Source organism: Corapipo altera, unplaced genomic scaffold, assembly GCF_003945725.1.
Source record: "Corapipo altera isolate COAL_440 unplaced genomic scaffold, ASM394572v1 112, whole genome shotgun sequence".
NCBI lineage: Eukaryota > Metazoa > Chordata > Aves > Passeriformes > Pipridae > Corapipo > Corapipo altera.
The window spans coordinates 3,339,746-3,353,960 of record NW_020884899.1 but is presented as its reverse complement, the minus strand read 5'-3'; the positions used below and the strand labels follow the sequence as shown (position 1 = coordinate 3,353,960).

General features: G+C 42.8%; 1 protein-coding gene across 15 annotated transcripts in view; it reads right to left on the bottom strand.

The window, feature by feature from the left end:
• Positions 1-5,429, bottom strand: part of PTPRF (protein tyrosine phosphatase, receptor type F) — a 287,109-nt gene extending 281,680 nt beyond the window's left edge. For 5 of the 15 annotated variants that reach the window (XM_027649309.1, XM_027649322.1, XM_027649312.1 and 2 more), the window contains exons 1-2: positions 5,391-5,429; positions 4,666-4,746 (exon numbers count right to left, since the gene is read on the bottom strand). The gene's annotated coding sequence lies outside the window, so the exon portion shown is untranslated. The remainder of the gene's footprint in view (positions 1-4,665; positions 4,747-5,390) is intronic. The other 10 variants (XM_027649318.1, XM_027649325.1, XM_027649307.1 and 7 more) reach the window with 9 other exon arrangements.
• Between the last annotated feature and the right edge of the window lie 8,786 nt (positions 5,430-14,215).

The following is a 14,215-nucleotide window of genomic DNA, read 5'->3' as shown; positions in this document are numbered from 1 at the left end:
ACTTTCCTTTACAAAATACTATTATCAGCTTTCAGTGAAACCTACTTTACTGGACATAATATAAAGCTTGATTTCCAGCACTGTCAGGCCAAAAAACCCACTCAATATTTCCAATCCATGTACTGCTGGTACTTGTCTTTACAACAAATGCCATTAGTTACCACCAGTAATCCCTGTCTTCCTGCCTGCCCCCCCTGAAAAACAGATCATAATTAGGAGAAGCCTTGGATCTCATCCTTGAGTTAATGATGAATAAAACCAAGGTATGAACACAGAGAACAGTCAGAACAGTGAAATACTGGTAGTCTCTGCTGCTGTTCCTTACTCCACTAGTGGAACAATTCAGACTATTTTAGTCAGAGGAGTTTGGTGTCATGCAGTTGTTCAGTCACAGCTCAGCAAACCTCATTATTTCAGGCCTCTTTAGAAATGCAGAGTTTTGCCTGTGAGTACGATGGGATGTGTATCCGCTCGGTGTGGCACTCTGCCCCAGGAACAGCACAGCTGGTGCCTGTGCTGGGCACAGCCCCGGGAGCTGGCACAGGCACCGGGAACCCCAGCACAGTCACAACTGCGTGCTTTTTAATCCGTCACCCTGCTGGGCTCTACTTCAAACCCGGAGTCTAACCAATACTGGCTGGTTTCAGCCAAGCCTATGCTGATAGCAGATAGAACGAAACCAAGTTAATTAGAGTTAAATGTAGCCTCAAAGGAGATCTCAGTACCAAAACTCCTTATGCACATTAACTTATACAGCATGTATTTTTAATGAGTTCAGCACTTGTCTCGAGTTTAGGAAACACACACATGGGGTGGCAGCTATTCAAAGCCGTTGCGCCAGAGCATGAGCAAGTGCTGACTCTGTGGGATGACAAGGTTATGCTGCCAGTTATGGTGATTCTACCTTTATTGCATAACCCTCAGACAACTAAATTAATTAAACAGGTAAAGTGACAACACAAAAGCCACCTACCAATATACTGATCATATAATAGAAAAGGAAGTGAAAAAGACCAGAGGGCTAAAAGCTCACGTTCAATTTTACAAATATGGTTAAATCTTGTAACATCTCCGGCATCTGCTGGTCCTCTTTTTCATAAATAAACTTCTGAAAATATACATCTCTGTAGACAGCTAAAGCAAACACCTTCAAAGCAGAAGAGAGTTTTACAAGTGTGAATTTGGAGCTTTAAACCCCACCCTTCCCTCTCCACATACATTCCCCAACACACACCAATGTGAAGCCAGGTAAATGGCCACCAGTCATGCCCTTTGGGCTCCAATATATTAAAACAATCGACTTATTTGTGAGATAAAAGGACCTGCAACGACTCTTAAATCAGAAAAATATATATAGCCATATATAAATAAGGCTGAGCTACGCCAACAAATTCTGTCAATGCCCTTTTGAGCCCGTCATTTAAGTACAGCCAGAAAATACTGCTCACTGGATTACAGCGAAAAGTAATGGGTGACTTGCTGCTTTGCTTTAAGTATTAGTATGTTCGAGCCAATGTGGCATTAACAGACAACCAAATCACTTTGAAACACATGAGCTTTGTGCCAGCGTTTTGTAGAAATACACAACCTCTATCACAGAAAACACCCCTTAAGGTAGAACATGGTATCACAAGACATTTTCCACAATGTATAAAAGTTAAAGAATAAAAATGTTCAAAGTATTTAAGAGGACAGTGTGACACATTGACAAGTCAGAATGAAAAAAAACCTAATCATGTAGAAGTCTCAGTTTTAACTGTAATTCCAGTGGTAATGCTGCTCGTATAAAAATCCCCCAAATCATGATCATGTAGATAGACAGTACTTCTCTAGCAATTGCCAGTTCAAATGAAAAATCCTAACTTTGTTTTTCTTTTAATCTTTTCAAGCAGTATTCCCTTTAATAAATTTATTAACCTCAAAATGCAACTATACAACTATTTTAATTTAAACAAATGACAAAAGATTGCTTCAGGATGCTCTGCTGTCTCAAAACTCCTGAAAACTTAATCTGTGTTCTGCTAATCTAGGTTACAATTTATCTTCAGGGGTTCTCCTGTAACATCATTCCTTGATGCTTTAGATTTAGCCTGACGTGATTGAAAAGGCTTCCTTTTCTTTCTTCTCTCATTCATCTGAAGAGCAGAAGTACACCTTGTTCCCAAGCTCCCCTGTTCCCTCCCCCTAGATCAGACAGACTTTATTAAGGAAATTATCTTAAAAGAAAACCCTACAGATAAACTATGACCTAGATCAGGGAGATTCTGCCCAATTTATGTTCAAAAAAGTTGATTTACTTTAAAAGATGTTATCGCATGCCACTCAAACTGTACTTTCAGCCATGGTTTTTATGGACTGAGTCTGTCATCTTTTATTTCCTAAAACCTGAGTTTACTTTAAGAATGACAGAAGACCTTCTCAGGGTCAGCTGAAAGCATTCATAACTGCACACACCAGAAAAGAAGCGCTATAAAACCGAGAAGCCCTCAAGGACCACTGTTTTGCTGAGGAATAGCATGACCAAGCTGCCGCCTCAGCTCCCACGCAATGTCACTGCTCTTGGTTCAGTTCTGTCACCGTGTAGTGCCCTTCCAGGGGGGGTGGCTGTCTCCAGCCTAACACTGCTATAATACGCTTCTGAACGCAATATAAAACAAAGTGCAGATGATTAGTTCAGAAATGTCACCCCAAAGATGACAGAGATGCTGCTGTAATTCAGATACTGTCCACGTTTGCACCTCACTGAGTCAGCCCGTCACTGGGATGTGCTCAGCCCTGCTGCCCAGTGCCAGCCTGGCTTCCTGCTGACAACTCCATGGAACAGGTGAGCCTGCAGCGAGTGTGGGAACTGGTGGGGAACAGGGGATCTGACCCATCTGTACCACTGTGTACTCAGCACCTGTTCATCTCCCAAATCCTGAGATGTGGGAAAAGGGGATGCGGTATTCCGGCTCTCTTCTTCAGTGGGCACAGCAGCCCAGAGTCCTCCTGCTCACACTCCTGCCTGCCCCCAAACGCAATCCTGCCAACCCTGGGCTCACCTGTGAGGAAAACCAAGCATGCCATATGCCACACCAGCACCTCCTTCCCTGGCCTGCTGCTTCTGTGAAACACGAGGTTTCTGAAAGCAGCCCTCCCTTCCTGTTCTCTGCGTAACCTCTCAGGTGGCACATCCCGAAACCTGAGCACCACCTCCTGCTGCACCTGCCATTGCCCAACCCAGCACCATGGGATGGCAGGATCTATCCCACAAGGCTTTGAGCCCAAAACCCCAGTAGCAGGCTTTCTCCAATCCCCAGGAGCACATCAGCAATACTTTCAAACACACAAGACATACCTACAGTACGTGCTTCACTCTCCACTTAAGCGACAGGAACCGTTCCTGGTTTTAGAGAAATGCTGTTTGTTTCAAGCATCGGCATCTTAGCTAATGGGTTTTTGCTTCTCTTCTACACTCCACAAATACTGGGCTGAGTAATGCATAGCCTAATTGACTGTTAAGGTCATTGGCCTGCTCTTTAATCTTATTTAGTACACTTTGAGACAGTTCATGAGTCATTAAGGTTTCATTCTTGGGGACACAAGGACATGTAATATACATTAATAAAGAGCATAAATGTAATCTAATGTGTGTGTTTTATTTTACAGATTGTGAAATTAGAAAGGTGGCATTAAATATTTCTTTGCAATGTTATAACTTTAATAATGCTGATGATTTTAGTATACAATAAAAGTATTTGTCAGAGCCTGCTGGTGTATTCCTAACTTATAACATTGCTCTACGTCTAAGAAAATTCTGTAAGTAGTAAAAGTCACACTTTAAATACCAACTTGAAGTGAAAAAAGGGCTCAAGGGAGACCTTAACTTAAAAATTCCTTACTTGAAGGGGAAAAGAGAGACATTTTTCAAGCTGTTACTCATTATATTAGATTTTATGATGCAAATTATAATTCAGTGCGCGCACGTGTCAGGAACTTTGCAATACTTTTGAAAGGGATCAGAATCAATAATCAGGCACTGAAATCCAATTTCTGGGAGAATCTGGGAGCTCAAAGCCGAACATTTTCGCTGGTTTGGAAAGATATTTGAAAAATAAAGTTAAACAGTAATTATACATAACTATGCTTGAGAAGCTTTACACCTGTCTTGACATGAATCAGATCTTTGCATGGATGATGAAATTCTTGGCATTGCTTTAGGTGATTGGGATGGCATTAGCTTAGGCAGGGTAAGAATTCAACAGCCACAAGCCTAGACAGGTAGGATAAAGGAGTTACTGACTCAAAAGGCATGGCAGCTTATCTGTGGAAGTCTAAACATGTTAATCATTTAACATAAACAGATCTGCTGATATTTTTAGAAAGGCATTTCAACTCATAAGTAACAATGTTAAAAAAAGGACACCAGTAACCCTAATCATATTTTCCACAGGTCCTCTCAGCTCCTTGCAGGTTGTTGCTACTAAAACTCGAACTGGGGGAAGGGGGGGAGGAGGAAAGAAAGAAAAAAAGCCAAAGACAGGTAGCTGGGTTTGGTATTAGTACAATAAAGAAGTTGCTGGCAATTAGCCTTTGACTGCTGGCTGTGCTACAGACTCCTGCAACCTTTGTCTCCCTCTGCCTCAGTTCCCAGTCTATAAAACGAAGGTGATAATGTTTCCCTACCTCACAGGAACGTTCTCAGAATAAATCCATAAATGCCTGGGAGACACTGAGACACCACTGTGACAGAGGCCATAAAAATACCTAGGGGGAAAAAAAAAGAACAGCAACATAAGAATAAGTGACATAAGTGACCATAACAGCAGAGACGTTCACAGGTTAAATGCAAAATGCAAAGGTTTAAACTTCACTTAATGACATGAGTTCTCCATCCTGGGGAAGAAGCAGTTCAGTTAAGCACATATTCCCATTACGATACTTTCAAAGCCATGACAGCAAGAGAATTTCCCTTTTCCTCCTTGGACTCAACACGATCATGATAATCCACCACCGGGTGCAAGTGGGAAAGGTGTTTCCTCTACAGATCACTAGCTCAGGCCCTCCATGACAAGAATCACATCCAAGAACCCCAATCACAGCAACAGACCCCCACATACTGACAGTGCTCTTCCTCAGCCTCCATATCCAGTGCCTACTGCACAGCTGAGCTCCTCCAATAGTTAAAAAACTTCTTTCAGCCTAACATTTATTCCTGAACAGATTTTATCCATTTGTTTTCATGCCAACATTGATCCAGCAGTTTAAATAGCTTTTCCCTATCTCCGAAGTTTATTTCCCTGACAATAAAAAATGAATTACACCACTTCCCTGTCAGGGCTCATCTGCCCACCCAAACCAAGCAAGTTCTTGGAGTTTGCTCTCAGGTGACTCCCCATCCTCGGTATAACCTGCCTCCTCTGTCACCCCACTTCAGCATCTTCTGCCCAGCCCTATCCTTGTGGCTTGCTGGCACCTTGTGACTGCACAAAGGTGTGTTTCTCCAGCACTTCCAACTGGTAACCCCCTCCTTCCAACCCAGCTCAGAGCAAAAGTTTCTCTCCTAATGCCTCCTAAGGTTACGACCCAGCATGCCATCACCATGGAAATAAGTCACACTTTGACTGTTCTGGGTCTCAAGCTCTTTCTGAAATATGTCCTGACCCTTCACAGCTCTGACTGTGCCTCCTACCCGTCTCACCCGCAGTGCTCTGCTCTGTGGTGCCAGGGACATCACAGGGAACATGCACAGTCTCCCCCAAAACATACCTCCTATCTTCAGAGTCAACTCAGCTTAGCAACTGATGGCTTGAGCTCAATTACACCACTAAGTGTTCTTTAACGTGAGCAAAATAACTACATCCCTCAGAAGAATAAGTGATTCAAAATTATGCAAATGCACAGAATGCATTATTTAGCCTTTATCATTTACAAAGAACTCATTTTGCAAACAGTTTCAGTACTCTTACAGAGAGTGTGACAATGCCCTGAAATCTGGGTGTCTGACAGTTGCTGTGTCATGCACTGACCATCATATCCTCGGGGGGAGAGGGAGAGGGTTTGCTGCAGCTCAGAGGTGGGACACAGGGCTGGGACAGCCTGCCTGCCCACTGCCCCCTGTGCTCAGAAGTACCTCCACCTATGCCCTAATACATACACCCCTTGGAGACCCTCTCTCATTCCCTCACCAACATGGTTGAGCAGCACAACAAAAATCCCCTCACTTTTTTCCCATTTCTGAGGGGAGAGGGCAGTTTCCTTCCTCCTGGTACAGTGTGTGGAACCAGTTCAGGAGCTGCTCAGACAAGCACTGGAGTTGGTAGGAGGGGAGCAGCACTCCCCCCTTCTGCTGGCAGTCTGCCCCAGATCAGACTGGGATGTATTGGAAACCTCAGCCCAGGGAACCAGAATACACTCACCTTTCCAAGGACTCAGATCCATTTAAAAACTGTACTCTAATAACCTTCACAAACAAATATATTATGCAATTTATGTTATGCAGCGTTGACTTCAATGACTCTGTAGCAGTGCTTACACTACTATATTTACTTCTGGCACACACTGGCAGCCTTCACTGCAATCATTCTGAGCGTGTTCCTGTTATAAACCTGGAGGTCTTACCCTGCCAATATCTATGCACGATGCTCCTCAGTATGTTTTCTATGTTTTCCAGAATTTTGACTAAGTTATTCCTCTTTCTTCTGTCCCTTCAAGCTTCTTTGTCTAGAACATGTCCCACCTTTTTCCCCCTTTCACACAGGCTCCCAGTTTTCTACCCCTGCACCTTTCCCTCAGTATAAGGTCTCCAATTCCCACCTTCAGCTTGTCCCACACTGTTGATTTCCATCCCTCAGGTGCGAATTTCAGACAAGCATCCTGGCACCTCCTGCCAGGCTCCCAGAAATTTGAGCAAAGCCCTCTTTCAGGCATGCACACATCCACTTTGATTCTCATGACCCAGATTAGCATACTAAAGAAGAGAGATTACACATATTTGGTTTCTCCCTTTCCCCAAAACTAACAGGATGACCATATTTCAGTACTGGCTCTTTCCACTCTCTTCATCAATCTGCTGTAAGAATGGCAATAGCATCTGAGTGGAATCCATACAGCAGCAAGTGGTTTGTTAAACCCCAGGACATGCTGCATACTGCGAAGGATACTTAAGCTACTTAAAAGACAACCCTTTATTACATGCATAAAAATGCTTGAAATTTCTCTAAGCTAACACTTGAAATTAATAATCTCCTTTAAATATATCCGTCTCTGCTGCTGATTGTTATATTGCTTTTTATGCATTTTTTAATTTATTCTTTAAAAACCCTATAGAATTTCCTGTAGTTCTAACAGACATAGTTGAGGTCATCCATGGTACACACTCATGTATTTCACTATAAACTCCTTTCTCCCAAAAGCATAAGTAGATTTTGCATTTGTATAGTAGGGGCAGTTCAAGTCAACTATTCTCAGCTACACCACAGTGACTCTACTGATAAGAAAAGGAAGGGGAAACAGTCACCAAAAAAAAAAAAACCAAACCACAAACCACCTCTTCTACACTGGAAATATTAAGACAAAGAGTAAAGAATTTTAAGATGAGGCTAGAAAATACTCTCAGTCATACCAAGCACTGTTTAACGTGCAATTTGAGACTTGGAAATCCCTGCCACAAGAGGACCCATGCATGCTGAAGTGATCACTTCAGCTCTGAATTTCTTTGCATGTGTTTGTCTGATACATATTTAAAATTTTACACTGATTCAGTTTTGGATGTCATAGCCAACTTTATAAAACAGATGTTCTGCTTATAGGGGGAGAGGTATTTGCTGCTGAGGATTAAACATTAACAGAACAAAATAATCAGCAGTGACGAAAGCGGTGATGGCAGTTCACTGGAGATAACCTCCTCCCTGAAGCACACTGCAGTCTCCATCGCGTTAATTTAGGTTGTTAGAAGCCTCGAGTGACGGAAGAGAGACCATACCAACAGGATTTTAGCACACTGAAGCACACACAGTTTTCCCCCCTCCCATAAGTTAAACTCAAGGCCAGGCTGCCTGGAGTAAGTGTTGTGCTGCACGTCCCCTGCAGCACCCTGAGCAAGAGCCCAGCACCTCCAGCTGCACCTGGACACCTCTGCTGCTAAAAGCAAGAGCACCACCTCCCTGGGTTTTCCCAATTTCCATGTGCCAAGCCCACAAGAGTATTTTCTGGAAGTCTTCAAGGCTGCTTTTTCAATCCATGAGACAGTATTTACTGATTAGACGATACCAGTAGCCCTGAGCCTTTCATGCAGCGTTGACAACAGCAAGGAATTCCTCACCTCTTGGTAAGCTCACACACTGTCTGACGCAGCAAGAGGCACTGCAAGGGGCCAAGAAAAGCCACTACTTATCACAAGAAAATGGAAAATTGTGAAAAACCTGTATTGCAAGGTTAGCTGCCTAGGCACGGCTTTAATAGAGCTCCATAAATACCTCAGTCTAACACTGACAGAGGTTAAAAACCTATTATCTTTCCCAAATGACAGTGTGAACACATGTTCAATCGTACACCCCGCCTCACCAACCTACAAAGTAGATTCTGCTCTTTCAGCTTCCACAAATACAAACCACAGGGAGCTTTTTAAATGAAAGCATTATGAAGATTACATTAGGCAAGTTTGATCTACTGTAAAACACTCGCACACAACATTAAGAGGTAGAACAACCTTTAACACCTGCTTTCTCTTCAAACATAGCTCTATCTCTGAGCATGGCTTGGCTCCTGATGGGATGAAATCTCAAGCTAATTCATATGGCTTACTCCACCAGCAAAGAACACTTTAAATGTCTAGGACCTAAGTGGTCCACTAATACCAAACTGGTGAGAATATTCTCCCAGAAGCACATACTCCACAGAGCTGCTCAGCCAGCTGCCACCCCACAGCACGGATCCACACGGCAAAGAATGTTTTCAACCCTGGTGTGAAATGTTGTGACACAAGAGGAGGTGCAGCAGCTGGAAGAGGAGTGCGCAATCCGAGCAGTGCTGAAAAGTCATCATCATAAATATTCACAAGCAGGCTGATTTGTTTTCTTACTAATGGCGCATTGTTATTCACAAATATTAATTAGCCTCCAAATACCACCTGTTACTCAGCCCTCCCCTCTGCTGAGTGCCATGGGCTCCCTGGCTGCAGACCCTCCGTGCTGCTCAGAGATTTAATGATGTTTCAACTTCCACAGCTCACTCAGCTACTGGGAGGAGAGGCAGGGAATAATTACTTACTTATGTCTTTCTCTGCTGACCCCTCTGGAGGATGAAATGAACGGCTTTAATGGTCTCTGAAGGGAGGCTAGTCCACTCCTCCTTAGATGGGAAGGATGACAACTGCACCACTAGGTCTTTGGAGTGGAGAACACTTTTTAAAGATCCAAACTTCAAAGATCTCAAAAGGTGAGAGTTCAAACTCAAAATTTCTCCCCATTGGAGGAAGGAAAGCTGCTAATGCAATCACTTGTGTTTCCAGCAATCACTCACACTTCAGACAGAGCTGAGGCACCAGGAATTGCCTGTCACATCCTACAGTACAAATAAATCTCAGTCTGCCTGGAGGAAAGCTGTTACAAATCTCGGCAATTTTCTCTGGATTTCTTTACATCACTTCCTCAAAGGATCTCTCTGTAGGTAAGAGGTACAGATGTAGGCAGACAGCCAATACAGGATTCCTCCTCCCCACTAGCAACAGCAAAGGTGTTCTCTCCTCTTCCTAATCATGTGCATCACCCTTAACGTGAGAAAGTTGGGCAGAGCACTGGTGAAACTAGGCAGAGCACTAGTAAAACACACAAGTTGGTAGCACACCTAAGGTTGAAGATGAAATGAATGATGAAGTACTGTCTTGGTCTCTACAAATCCTGGATGGACGATCCCTCAGACCTCTGAAACATACACATCCTGCTCAGTGTCAAGCAGAGACAACCAGGGAGTACGAGCTTATTGTGATGAATCCAAACTCATACAATAAAAGGAATGGGACTACTTTGAGCGTGGGATCACACCTAGTCCCACTGGAGGAAGTGAACCTGAAGTGTCCTCACAGCTGCCAGCAGAAAGACTCAAGCTCCAAAACCCAGCATTTGACACTTTCATTGTCTCAGGAAGCAGTGCTGCCTTTTCAGCGCAAATGCAGCACGAAGGTTGCTATCCCACAGCTGACAGACTCGATACTAAGGCACAGACATCACCTTGTATGCTTCCCAGGAAAAAGACACAATCTATTCAATACACCTTTCTGCAACATCAGATTTTTCTTACCAACCAGCATGATTTCACTGGTACAGTCCAACCTTAATCCTTCTTAACAGGTTTTATGCATCGAGCCATCAGCTATACAGAACAACTGGAGGAGAACAGAAATCACACATTTAAGGTGAAAAATTGGAGCAGTTTTTGCTGGAAAACATAACTAAGGCACAATTTAACTTTGTCCTGGCTAAATATGGAACAGGGGATACAAGGGCTTGATATCCTTAAACTCCCAATAGGAAAAAAAAAATCTCTGCCATAGCTCCTGCATACAGCAATAACCCAGGACTATCAGGATTTTCTGAGAGTTTAGTTAGTCTCACACTGAAGTTCCTAAGATTATAAAACCAGCAAGTGGGAGGGCAAGGAGCACACAAGAATATCTAAAGTCATTTTCCCAGTGACTGACAAACACAGTACTGAATTTCTTAGGGACTCAGATGGCTGGAGCTGAAGTTAAGCTTCACTAGAGCTATATTTAGTTCTGCACAAATACAAATTAGGAAACACTTTCTTCCCAGTTACTAATGCAGTGTGACAGGAAACAATTATTTGCTCAGTGTCTAATGTTACCTTTGGTGAACATCTAGCTTGCAGAAATTGTATATTGTATAATAGAGAACAAAGTTGATATTCTGCAAATCAGTGAGAAAACTTGTTTAAGATGAAGCAGCATTTGAGTTGCACACGTCTGAGCTACACTGGTCATAGCTATGCAGACACTTAGTGCTGAGGCTTCTTCTGCTTTGATACTAAACTACAAAGTGAGTTTGTTTTCCAAAAAGTACATTAATTTATTCAAGAACTCTGTGGATATCTAAGGAATATCATGGCTCCTCCTCCAAAGCGTAAAACAGAGCTGGGCACAAAGACAGAACAATTAAAATAAAAATAAAATTCATCTTTTATGATTTCAAGTGCCAGTTTATCTCTATGAAAAATGCAATTCTGTGTCACAAGGGAGCTCTCAGCTCTGTAATCGCTTCAGTCTTCAATGTCTATGAAACACAAAAGATAACAAAATGCATGATTCAAACGAAGGGCTAGTTAGACCTTGGAGAACCAAGCCATGATTGTATAAAGGAATCCCACGTGCTTCTGAAGTGCTCAAAAGGCCACCCTCAAAAAATCCTAGGCATGTGGCTGAGAAGAAACCCTGCTCCTGCCCACTACAGCAAGAATGCCAACTAACAGGCTTGGAGTTTCCAAGCCACCCACCACAGCATCCTTACAGGCTAAGGAAGTTAGAAAGCACACAACCCCACTGCAGAAACATGTCCTTTTTTCTGGCACCACCAGGCAAACACTTGCCAGGCCCTTCACTGTACTGATTCACATGAGTATTTCTAGAGCTGGAGGAGGTGCCATTTCGTGCTTGGCTTAAGTGATTAAGACCCAATATAACCAGAAAGATGCATTAAGTGTCTGCATTCTGATGTGCTGGTGACCTTTCCAGTTGCAGCTCCCTTTGAGATGGAGGGCAGATGAGCACTTGGCACCAGCCAAAAGATCATCTACAGTCAAGACTTCTCGAGCCAAAGCTGGACTACTAAAATACATGCATGTCTTTGCCTAATCTTTCTCAGCTTTCTTCTGGAAAGAAAAAGGAGCTGATAAACATTTGGTTTCTTGGTAGTGTTTTGTAAAAGATTATCTATTATTTTGACAGTAGGTTCTGGGAGCAGGCGAGAGTGATATGTGAGTTCTGGGCACAAAGCAAACAAACCTCTCAACGTAAGGCAAAACATTTAAGACATTCTGAACAATCTCTCTTACCTGCAAGTGCCAGGCATGACTAATTTTGATGAATAAGTTACAAGGATTTCCAGGGAGAAATGACACCTCCAGTACTCCCACCTGTATAAAATCTAGGAACATTGCTTATATGCTCTATCTTCTTTGAGGATCCTGAGGCAAGGGGGAAAGATTCAGGTTTGACCAGGAATTTTGCTTCAGGTGTCCATAAGGTCCTGCCTGTGGTTTACTTGCTACATATTTACTATAACAAGGTAATTCCTACAGTGCTGTCTATATTGATCAGCAAAACCAGTGCTGAAATCAAAGACTTATCTTGTCTACATGGCTGGAGGGAAGGGGGGCTAAATTTCTGTCAGATATATCCAACTGACATGCTACCATTTCATCCCAGCACAGCTGTACATCTCGCCCCCATTTCCAATAGCGTCAAAGGAGCGGGAACAATCGCGGATCCGCATCACAGGGGTAGAGGTGCACATCAATATTCAGCCCACAGATCTTGCTAGTACCAAAAGGGCAGCAGCTACGTCATTTTGTTCAGAGATGTAAGAGATTAAAGGCTTTCCTCTCTCAGCAGCACTCACACAGCCAGACTGGTATGCCAATAAAGGTACGAGCCTGATAAAACAAGAAGTAGCCGAAGCTCTTCATGCAGCTGATGCAACATCAGTGTATTCTCTCCCTACTCGTGTTATTCCTGTACATATAACACTACAGCAACACTCTCCGTGACTCAACAGGAATAGCTGGTGTCAAACTTTGCTGAAGAGACCAGACGGGACTTTTCAGTAGTCAAGTACACATAGGCCACGTTCACCTAGTTTCCAAGAAGCTTTAAAGTTATTATGTGACTCAACACTGCTCCTTGACTGTTCTTGCAAAAGAGAGGACACAAAGCATAACAGGGCTCTACCTTGGAACAACATGAACAATTTCCCTGAACAGACTCCTTTTCACTAGAAATCTCATTTCACACCTTCTCTCACTCCTCCAAAGACTCATCCACTTGCCCTCTTTATCACAGTGCTAAAATAATCAGGAGGAAAAGTAGGAACCTCCTTTCTGATATGGGTTCCCATGTAGCACCTCCTCTCCCCCTTCTTTGAGTACTGAGCTTTTAAACAAATGTATAATATGAATGGAGTCTTGAAGAACTTAACAGAGCTTTACCGAATGAGGAAGCAAGGATGACTGGCATACAAATTATTATTAGCTACTGAGTAATCAAAGGGATAAAGACACGTGTTTCAAGAATTAAGAGTAGCTAATTATTAGTAATTAGGATTAGTGTTACTCTTTTTAAGAAATTAACTACTACACTTCAGCCTAATGTGTCTTTTCTTGCCTACAGAATATCTAGCACCGGATAGGATGCCTAAATGATGGTTCTCTTTTCATCCAAATCATCCACTCCCCAAACAGCCACCCCAACCTTGGAGTCTACAAAGGGTAAACCAGAAGAAATATTTTGTTCTATACTCAAGATCTCAAAACCCCAGCTCTCCATGTTATATAAGCCACAGTAACAGGGCTGTCCAAGAAAAACCTGTGCTGATACTCAACTAGCTTGGAAAAGAGAAAAGAAGCAGAACTTTGCCACTGCCACTTTGCCCAGGATGAGCTAGAAAGGAGCACTCTACGGGCACTGCTCAGTGGTTCCCCACCTTGTCTTCAGGTTTTAACTCCACATCAAGCACATTCCTGCAGAGAACTGACTTTAAGGGAATCAATCTAGAGAAATTTGAAGGCTTTTAGAACAAGAGAAAACCATACGGGTAACTTGCCAACACCAGCAGAGCAGAACACTGGGGTGCAGAAATGAATTTGAGACAATAAGACATCCAAACAACTACATTACTACAAACTTTTAAGAGTGACACTGATAGGACAGACAGCATGAAATCAGAGCTAGGGTTCTTCTTTTGAGGATTAGTGGCTCTCAGCTTCTTTGGTTGCCTTATGGCTTACTCCACATGACAGTAAAATCAGATGGTAATGGAAAAAAGACTTATAAGAATCATTCCAAAATTAATGCAATACAGTGGAATGGTTTGATTGGTTTTAATCCATCACAATTGACTCAGACTGTCACAACAGGATAATCTTCAAGCAGCTAGCAATAACATCTTGCTCCGGCATACAACCAAGAAAGGCAATAAACAGCATGAAGGAAAATTTCAGAGGAACT